The 9,458-nt window shown below is 42.1% G+C and overlaps 6 non-coding genes across 6 annotated transcripts; all 6 read left to right on the top strand.

Moving 5' to 3' along the window:
* The first annotated feature begins 237 nt into the window (after positions 1-237).
* Trnat-cgu (transfer RNA threonine (anticodon CGU)) lies at positions 238-311 on the top strand. The gene has a single exon. It is a non-coding gene; the product is annotated as a tRNA-Thr (tRNA).
* A 1,415-nt stretch (positions 312-1,726) lies between these two features.
* Trnat-cgu (transfer RNA threonine (anticodon CGU)) lies at positions 1,727-1,800 on the top strand. Its single transcript has one exon. It is a non-coding gene; the product is annotated as a tRNA-Thr (tRNA).
* A 1,398-nt stretch (positions 1,801-3,198) lies between these two features.
* On the top strand, positions 3,199-3,272 carry Trnat-cgu (transfer RNA threonine (anticodon CGU)). The gene has a single exon. It is a non-coding gene; the product is annotated as a tRNA-Thr (tRNA).
* Positions 3,273-4,676: 1,404 nt separating this feature from the next.
* Positions 4,677-4,750, top strand: Trnat-cgu (transfer RNA threonine (anticodon CGU)). The gene has a single exon. It is a non-coding gene; the product is annotated as a tRNA-Thr (tRNA).
* A 1,385-nt stretch (positions 4,751-6,135) lies between these two features.
* On the top strand, positions 6,136-6,209 carry Trnat-cgu (transfer RNA threonine (anticodon CGU)). Its single transcript has one exon. It is a non-coding gene; the product is annotated as a tRNA-Thr (tRNA).
* Positions 6,210-7,791: 1,582 nt separating this feature from the next.
* On the top strand, positions 7,792-7,865 carry Trnat-cgu (transfer RNA threonine (anticodon CGU)). The gene has a single exon. It is a non-coding gene; the product is annotated as a tRNA-Thr (tRNA).
* The last annotated feature ends 1,593 nt before the right edge of the window (positions 7,866-9,458 follow it).

Below are 9,458 nucleotides of genomic sequence, written 5' to 3' on the forward strand. Positions count from 1 at the left end.
GGTCGATTCTGGAAGTGTCCTTATTATAGTTCTACTTGATCAGAGTTGACTTGGAGTCAAACAGCAACACCAACACTACCACAATCTTCAGCAGCAGTGCTCTGCAAATATAATGTCCTTCACAGCTGACGCAGTTAACTGAATGTCATATAAAAGCCTGGTTAACACATTAACAATATCTTCCTTAGTGGCTAACTTACGTATATGGATTGTTTCTGTAGCGCTCCACTATCGCGTGCCCCAATAGCTCAGAGGTTTAGAGCACTGGTCTCGTAAACCAGGGGTCGTGAGTTCGAATCTCACTTGGGGCAGCGCCTATCTTTGTCCTTTTTTAAAAAAATAAACATAGGTTTTAAAGAGAAGATTAGTTAGCATAGGTAATGATACTATGATGCACTTGTTAATTATTTTGCTTATCTATTTCCCTGGACAGGTACTTTATTGATTGATTGAATGTAAAAGAGTTAAAGGCAAAGTTAAATTCGGCGGTATTTGAGCCCAGAGCGCAGTGAGTCGGATCGAATCCCGCAAGGTATCAAACTAAAGTAATGACAACCTCATCATTTCATTGACTGCAGTCAGGTACGATATGTTTAAGGAGCTTATTGCTGCAGTCACCGCGAAAATAACTTTCGTATTGAAGAAACTTGTGTTCTTTAGGCATAGTGACAACAGATCCAAATAAACCCTTGTTATTGAAGCTTGATTGGAGGCGCAATGGCCCAGTGGTTAGGGCAGCGGACTCGCGGTCATAGGATCGCGGTTTCGATTCCCAAACCGGTCGTTGTGAGCGAAAACACCCAAAGCTGTACGAGGCTCCGGCAGAGGATGGTAGCGAACAACAATCCTATCTGCATTTCATTCAGACTTGTGCGCTGGTAGCACGGGGCTTGGAATTTTCCAGCATTAAACTGCGTGTTGTTCTTCTCAGCCCACCACCTCCTGTGGCAGGCGCACAATATTTCCAGGGTTCTGTATTTTCTGAGAGACTTCTGTGTCACCTGCATAGCCAGCAAGGGTAGCTGTCTGAGCAATTAAGGATGTCTGAGACGGCCACTATGAATAGCAGTGACCTTAAGACTTGCCCTGTAGAACACCATTCCAGTGTCCGTGTTTCTTTGGCGGTGGCTCTATTGGCTACCACTACCTGACTTCTATCTTTTAGAAATTCGTATCACCACTCTCCAAGTTTTCTGACTATGCCATTTAGACACACACACACACACACACACACACACACACACACACACACACACACACACACACACACACACACACACACACAAACACACACACACACACACACACACACACACACACACACGATTCTTGAGTTAAGAATATCCACAACTTCAGGAAAAAAACTATTCAGCAGTCACCAAATAAAATAAGTGCTAAATGAAAGTGAAAGTGATGTCTTAAACTCAATGATTATCATGGTGCCCCCCTACCCCACCACCAAAAGAGAAGATAAAGTAAGAGACAGATTGGTCGATTCTGGAAGTGTCCTTATTATAGTTCTACTTGATCAGAGTTGACTTGGAGTCAAACAGCAACACCAACACTACCACAATCTTCAGCAGCAGTGCTCTGCAAATATAATGTCCTTCACAGCTGACGCAGTTAACTGAATGTCATATAAAAGCCTGGTTAACACATTAACAATATCTTCCTTAGTGGCTAACTTACGTATATGGATTGTTTCTGTAGCGCTCGACTTGCGCGTGCCCCAATAGCTCAGAGGTTTAGAGCACTGGTCTCGTTAACCAGGGGTCGTGAGTTCCAATCTCACTTGGGGCAGCGCCTATCTTTGTTCTTTTTAAAAAAAATAAACATAGGTTTTAAAGAGAAGATTAGTTAGCATAGGTAATGATACTATGATGCACTTGTTAATTATTTTGCTTATCTATTTCCCTGGACAGGTACTTTATTGATTGATTGATTGTAAAAGAGTTAAAGGCAAAGTTAAATTCGGCGGTACTTGAGCCCAGAGCGCAGTGAGTCGGATCGAATCCCGCAAGGTATCAAACTAAAGTAATGACAACCTCATCATTTCATTGACTGCAGTCAGGTACGATATGTTTAAGGAGCTTATTGCTGCAGTCACCGCGAAAATAACTTTCGTATTGAAGAAACTTGTGTTCTTTAGGCATAGTGACAACAGATCCAAATAAACCCTTGTTATTGAAGCTTGATTGGAGGCGCAATGGCCCAGTGGTTAGGGCAGCGGACTCGCGGTCATAGGATCGCGGTTTCGATTCCCAGACCGGGCGTTGTGAGCGAAAACACCTAAAGCTGTACGAGGCTCCGGCAGGGGATGGTAGCGAACAACAATCCTATCTGCATTTCATTCAGACTTGTGCACTGGTAGCACGGGGCTTGGAATTTTCCAGCTTTAAACTGCGTGTTGTTCTTCTCAGCCCACCACCTCCTGTGGCAGGCGCACAATATTTCCAGGGTTCTGTATTTTCTGAGAGACTTCTGTGCCACCTGCATAGCCAGCAAGGGTAGCTGTCTGAGCAATTAAGGATGTCTGAGACGGCCACTATGAATAGCAGTGACCTTAAGACAGTGCCCTGTAGAACACCATTCCAGTGTCCGTGTTTCTTTGGAGGTGGCTCTATTGGGTACCACGACCTGACTTCTATCTTTTAGAAATTCGTATAACCGCTCTCCAAGTTTTCTGACTATGCCATTTAGACACACACACACACACACACACACACACACACACACACACACACACACACACACACACACACACACACACACACACACACACACACGATTCTTGAGTTAAGAATATCCACAACTTCAGGAAAAAAACTATTCAGCAGTCACCAAATAAAATAAGTGCTAAATGAAAGTGAAAGTTATGTCTTAAACTCAATGATTATCATGGTGGCCCCCTACCACACCACCAAAAAAGAAGATAAAGCAAAAGACAGATTGGTCGATTCTGGAAGTGTCCTTATTATAGTTCTACTTGATCAGAGTTGACTTGGAGTCAAACAGCAACACCAACACTACCACAATCTTCAGCAGCAGTGCTCTGCAAATATAATGTCCTTCACAGCTGACGCAGTTAACTGAATGTCATATAAAAGCCTGGTTAACACATTAAAAATATCTTCCTTAGTGGCTACATATACATAACTTATGTATATGGATTGTTTCTGTAGCGCTCCCCCGTCGCGTGCCCCAATAGCTCAGAGGTTTAGAGCACTGGTCTCGTAAACCAGGGGTCGTGAGTTCGAATCTCACTTGGGGCAGCGCCTAACTTTGTTCTAATTTTTAAAAATAAACATAGGTTTTAAAGTGAAGATTAGTTAGCATAGGTAATGATACTATGATGCACTTGTTAATTATTTTGCTTATCTATTTCCCTGGACAGTTACTTTATTGATTGATTGATTGTAAAAGAGTTAAAGGCAAAGTTAAATTCGGCGGTACTTGAGCCCAGAGCGCAGTGAGTCGGATCGAATCCCGCAAGGTATCAAACTAAAGTAATGACAACCTCATCATTTCATTGACTGCAGTCAGGTACGATATGTTTAAGGAGCTTATTACTGCAGTCACCGCGAAAATAACTTTCGTATTGAAGAAACTTGTGTTATTTAGGCATAGTGATAACAGATCCAAATAAACCCTTGTTATTGAAGCTTGAGTGGAGGCGCAATGGCCCAGTGGTTAGGGCAGCGGACTCGCGGTCATAGGATCGCTGTTTCGATTCCCAGACCGGGCGTTGTGAGCGAAAACACCTAAAGCTGTACGAGGCTGCGGCAGGGGATGGTAGCGAACAACAATCCTATCTGCATTTCATTCAGACTTGTGCGCTGGTAGCACGGGGCTTGGAATTTTCCAGCATTAAACTGCGTGTTGTTCTTCTCAGCCCACCACCTCCTGTGGCAGGCGCACAATATTTCCAGGGTTCTGTATTTTCTGAGAGACTTCTGTGTCACCTGCATAGCCAGCAAGGGTAGTTGTCTGTGCAATTAAGGATGTCTGAGACGGCCACTATGAATAGCAGTGACCTTAAGACAGTGCCCTGTAGAACACCATTCCAGTGTCCGTGTTTCTTTGGAGGTGGCTCTATTGGCTACCACTACCTGACTTCTATCTTTTAGAAGTTCGTATAACCACTCTCCAAGTTTTCTGACTATGCCATTTAGATGCACACACACACACACACACACACACACACACACACACACACACACACACACACACACACACACACACACACACACACACACACACACACGATTCTTGAGTTAAGAATATCCACAACTTCAGGAAAAAAACTATTCAGCAGTCACCAAATAAAATAAGTGCTAAATGAAAGTGAAAGTGATGTCTTAAACTCAATGATTATCATGGTGGCCCCCTACCACACCACCAAAAGAGAAGATAAAACAAGAGACAGATTGGTCGATTCTGGAAGTGTCCTTATTATAGTTCTACTTGATCAGAGTTGTCTTGGAGTCAAACAGCAACACCAGCACTACCACAATCTGCAGCAGCAGTGCTCTGCAAATATAATGTCCTTCACAGCTGACGCAGTTAACTGAATGTCATATAAAAGCCTGGTTAACACATTAACAATATCTTCCTTAGTGGCTACATATACATAACTTATATATATGGATTGTTTCTGTAGCGTTCCACTTTCGCGTGTCCCAATAGCTCAGAGGTTTAGAGCACTGGTCTCGTAAACCAGGGGTCGTGAGTTCGAATCTCACTTGGGGCAGCGCCTATCTTTGTTTTTTTAAAAAAATAAACATAGGTTTTAAAGTGAAGATCAGTTAGCATAGGTAATGATACTATGATGCACTTGTTAATTATTTTGCTTATCTATTTCCCTGGACAGTTACTTTATTGATTGATTGATTGTAAAAGAGTTAAAGGCAAAGTTAAATTCGGCGGTACTTGAGCCCAGAGCGCAGTGAGTCGGATCGAATCCCGCAAGGTATCAAACTAAAGTAATGAGAACCTCATCATTTCATTGACTGCAGTCAGGTACGATATGTTTAAGGAGCTTATTGCTGCAGTCACCGCGAAAATAACATTCGTATTGAAGAAACTTGTGTTCTTTAGGCATAGTGACAACAGATCCAAATAAACCCTTGTTATTGAAGCTTGAGTGGAGGCGCAATGGCCCAGTGGTTAGGGCAGCGGACTTGCGGTCATAAGTTCGCGGTTTCGATTCCCAAACCGGTCGTTGTGAGCGAAAACACCTAAAGCTGTACGAGGCTCCGGCAGAGGATGGTAGCGAACAACAATCCTATCTGCATTTCATTCAGACTTGTGCGCTGGTAGCACGGGGCTTGGAATTTTCCAGCATTAAACTGCGTGTTGTTCTTCTCAGCCCACCACCTCCTGTGGCAGGCGCACAATATTTCCAGGGTTCTGTATTTTCTGAGAGACTTCTGTGTCACCTGCATAGCCAGCAAGGGTAGCTGTCTGAGCAATTAAGGATGTCTGAGACGGCCACTATGAATAGCAGTGACCTTAAGACTTGCCCTGTAGAACACCATTCCAGTGTCCGTGTTTCTTTGGCGGTGGCTCTATTGGCTACCACTACCTGACTTCTATCTTTTAGAAATTCGTATCACCACTCTCCAAGTTTTCTGACTATGCCATTTAGACACACACACACACACACACACACACACACACACACACACACACACACACACACACACACACACACACACACACACACACACACACGATTCTTGAGTTAAGAATATCCACAACTTCAGGAAAAAAACTATTCAGCAGTCACCAAATAAAATAAGTGCTAAATGAAAGTGAAAGTGATGTCTTAAACTCAATGATTATCATGGTGCCCCCCTACCCCATCACCAAAAGAGAAGATAAAGTAAGAGACAGATTGGTCGATTCTGGAAGTGTCCTTATTATAGTTCTACTTGATCAGAGTTGACTTGGAGTCAAACAGCAACACCAACACTACCACAATCTTCAGCAGCAGTGCTCTGCAAATATAATGTCCTTCACAGCTGACGCAGTTAACTGAATGTCATATAAAAGCCTGGTTAACACATTAACAATATCTTCCTTAGTGGCTAACTTACGTATATGGATTGTTTCTGTAGCGCTCGACTAGCGCGTGCCCCAATAGCTCAGAGGTTTAGAGCACTGGTCACGTAAACCAGGGGTCGTGAGTTCGAATCTCACTTGGGGCAGCGCCTATCTTTGTTCTTTTTTTAAAAAATAAACATAGGTTTTAAAGAGAAGATTAGTTAGCATAGGTAATGATACTATGATGCACTTGTTAATTATTTTGCTTATCTATTTCCCTGGACAGGTACTTTATTGATTGATTGATTGTAAAAGAGTTAAAGGCAAAGTTAAATTCGGCGGTACTTGAGCCCAGAGCGCAGTGAGTCGGATCGAATCCCGCAAGGTATCAAACTAAAGTAATGACGACCTCATCATTTCATTGACTGCAGTCAGGTACGATATGTTTAAGGAGCTTATTGCTGCAGTCACCGCGAAAATAGCTTTCGTATTGAAGAAACTTGTGTTCTTTAGGCATAGTGACAACAGATCCAAATAAACCCTTGTTATTGAAGCTTGATTGGAGGCGCAATGGCCCAGTGGTTAGGGCAGCGGACTCGCGGTCATAGGATCGCGGTTTCGATTCCCAGACCGGGCGTTGTGAGCGAAAACACCTAAAGCTGTACGAGGCTCCGGCAGGGGATGGTAGCGAACAACAATCCTATCTGCATTTCATTCAGACTTGTGCACTGGTAGCACGGGGCTTGGAATTTTCCAGCATTAAACTGCGTGTTGTTCTTCTCAGCCCACCACCTCCTGTGGCAGGCGCACAATATTTCCAGGGTTCTGTATTTTCTGAGAGACTTCTGTGCCACCTGCATAGCCAGCAAGGGTAGCTGTCTGAGCAATTAAGGATGTCTGAGACGGCCACTATGAATAGCAGTGACCTTAAGACAGTGCCCTGTAGAACACCATTCCAGTGTGCGTGTTTCTTTGGAGGTGGCTCTATTGGGTACCACTACCTGACTTCTATCTTTTAGAAATTCGTATAACCACTCTCCAAGTTTTCTGACTATGCCATTTAGACACACACACACACACACACACACACACACACACACACACACACACACACACACACACACACACACACACATAATACATACACATATATGTGTGTGTGTGTGTGAATGTGTGCATACATGCATACGCACTCTCTTTCACACACACAGACGCATACACAGACACACACACAGACACACACACAGACACACAGACACAACACACACACACACACACACACACACACACACACACACACACACACACACACACACACACACACACACACACACACGATTTTTCAGTTAAGAATATCCACAACTTCAGGAAAAAACTATTCAGCAGTCACCAAATAAAATAAGTGCTAAATGAAAGTGAAAGTGATGTCTTAAACTCAATGATTATCATGGTGCCCCCCTACCCCACCACCAAAAAGAAGATAAAGCAAAAGACAGATTGGTCGATTCTGGAAGTGTCCTTATTATAGTTCTACTTGATCAGAGTTGACTTGGAGTCAAACAGCAACACCAGCACTACCACAATCTGCAGCAGCAGTGCTCTGCAAATATAATGTCCTTCACAGCTGACGCAGTTAACTGAATGTCATATAAAAGCCTGGTTAACACATTAACAATATCTTCCTTAGTGGCTACATATACATAACTTATGTATATGGATTGTTTCTGTGGCGTCTCAGCATCGCGTGCCCCAATAGCTCAGAGGTTTAGAGCACTGGTCTCGTAAACCAGGGGTCGTGAGTTCGAATCTCACTTGGGGCAGTCTCCGTTTTTTCTCTTTTATAAAGGAAAATCATATAGGATTTAAAAGGGAATTATTCAGCATAATTAATGATACCATTGTGCACTTGTTAATTATTTTACCTATCTATTCTCCTAGATTAGTACTTTATTGATTGACTGTGAAAGGGTTAAAGACTAAGTTAAACTCGCAGTATTTAAGCTCAAACCCGCAATGTATTCAAACCGATGTAATAACGACTCTGCCGTTTCATTTCCTGAAGTCTGTCTGTCTGTCTGTCTGTCTGTCTGTCTATCTGCCTGTCTGTTCCTTTTTCTTAATCCTTACCTCTTTCTCTCATGACTTCACTTCGATTTTCTCATTGACTCTTAATTGTTATGAATGATGTCATAAACATCGCTATGTTTTTATATCTCCCTCTTTCCATCCCTTCTCTCTTTCAAGAGTTAGAGCTCCTCATAAAAATTTGCTAACGCCTGAAGCAAAAGAATCATGGACAATAGATTAAAAAGAGAGAGAGAGAGGGAGGAAAAAAATAGACAATAACGTCTTTTTCTATCTACCCTTGTATGACTTTTCTATGACTTTATGACTTTACTTTCTTCATTTCTCCCCACCTCTCTCTCTCTCTCTCTCTCTCTCTCTCTCTCTCTCTCTCTCTCTCTCTCTCTCTCTCTCTCTCTCTCTCTCTCTCAGCGGTTGGTGCTCTTCATAAAAAATTTCCAGTGTCGTTGGAGGTTTTGCAGCCAACCAGAAATTATAATTCAGCGGTCACTAATATTATTTTCCGTTATTTCGGAATGGGAGAAAATTCCGGATGTGTTTTGATCTTAGTAAGATCTCATCAGCGAATCAAACTTCTTTTGAGATAGTTAGAACGCTGTACATCTTACATTAGTTGGACGAGAAGAATAGATGGGAGAATGAATAATTAAAAAGATCAACTTATTTAAACATTAATGATCTAAGAATAGCTTACATACATACATACATACGTACATACATAGGATAACCCCGAGGACAAAGAAATAAGAACCCACAGTATGGTGGAAACCATATTCACTCATAATAAAAAGAAATACTGGTGGTATGTCCCAGTGAAAACCTCAATAAAAGTAAAGACAACAGACCTGATATAATGATTTGGGATAGAGAAAAGAAACTGTGTACAGTTGTGGAAATCAGCTGCCCAGCGGATGTTAACATAAAGCTGAAGATCAGTGAAAAAGAGAATACCCACGCTGAACTATTGAGAAATCTGTAGTTACTCTATCCAGATTACAAGTTCAAGCTTAAGCCTGTAATTATTGGGGCACTGGGGTATGTTAACACACTATCTAAATACCAATCTTGAGAAATTAGGCTGCACAAAAGCAGAAAGGAGAAAGCTGTTTCGAAGACTACGGATCCAAGCCATCACTGGAACCGTAAAAATCTGTAAAACTTTCAAGAAGTTTATCATTTGAGTATGCATGAGTACGTTCAGATATGCAAGTATATGCATGAGAAGACATACATAAAACGGAACATACAAATCTGCATACATACATACATACATACATACATTCATACCCTGTTGTTGATGTTGAAATTACAATGAAAGAGCTTTGGAT

The sequence above is a fragment of the Octopus bimaculoides genome, chromosome 4 (assembly GCF_046866305.1).
Source record: "Octopus bimaculoides isolate indiv1 chromosome 4, ASM4686630v1, whole genome shotgun sequence".
Classification (NCBI taxonomy): Eukaryota; Metazoa; Mollusca; class Cephalopoda; order Octopoda; family Octopodidae; genus Octopus; species Octopus bimaculoides.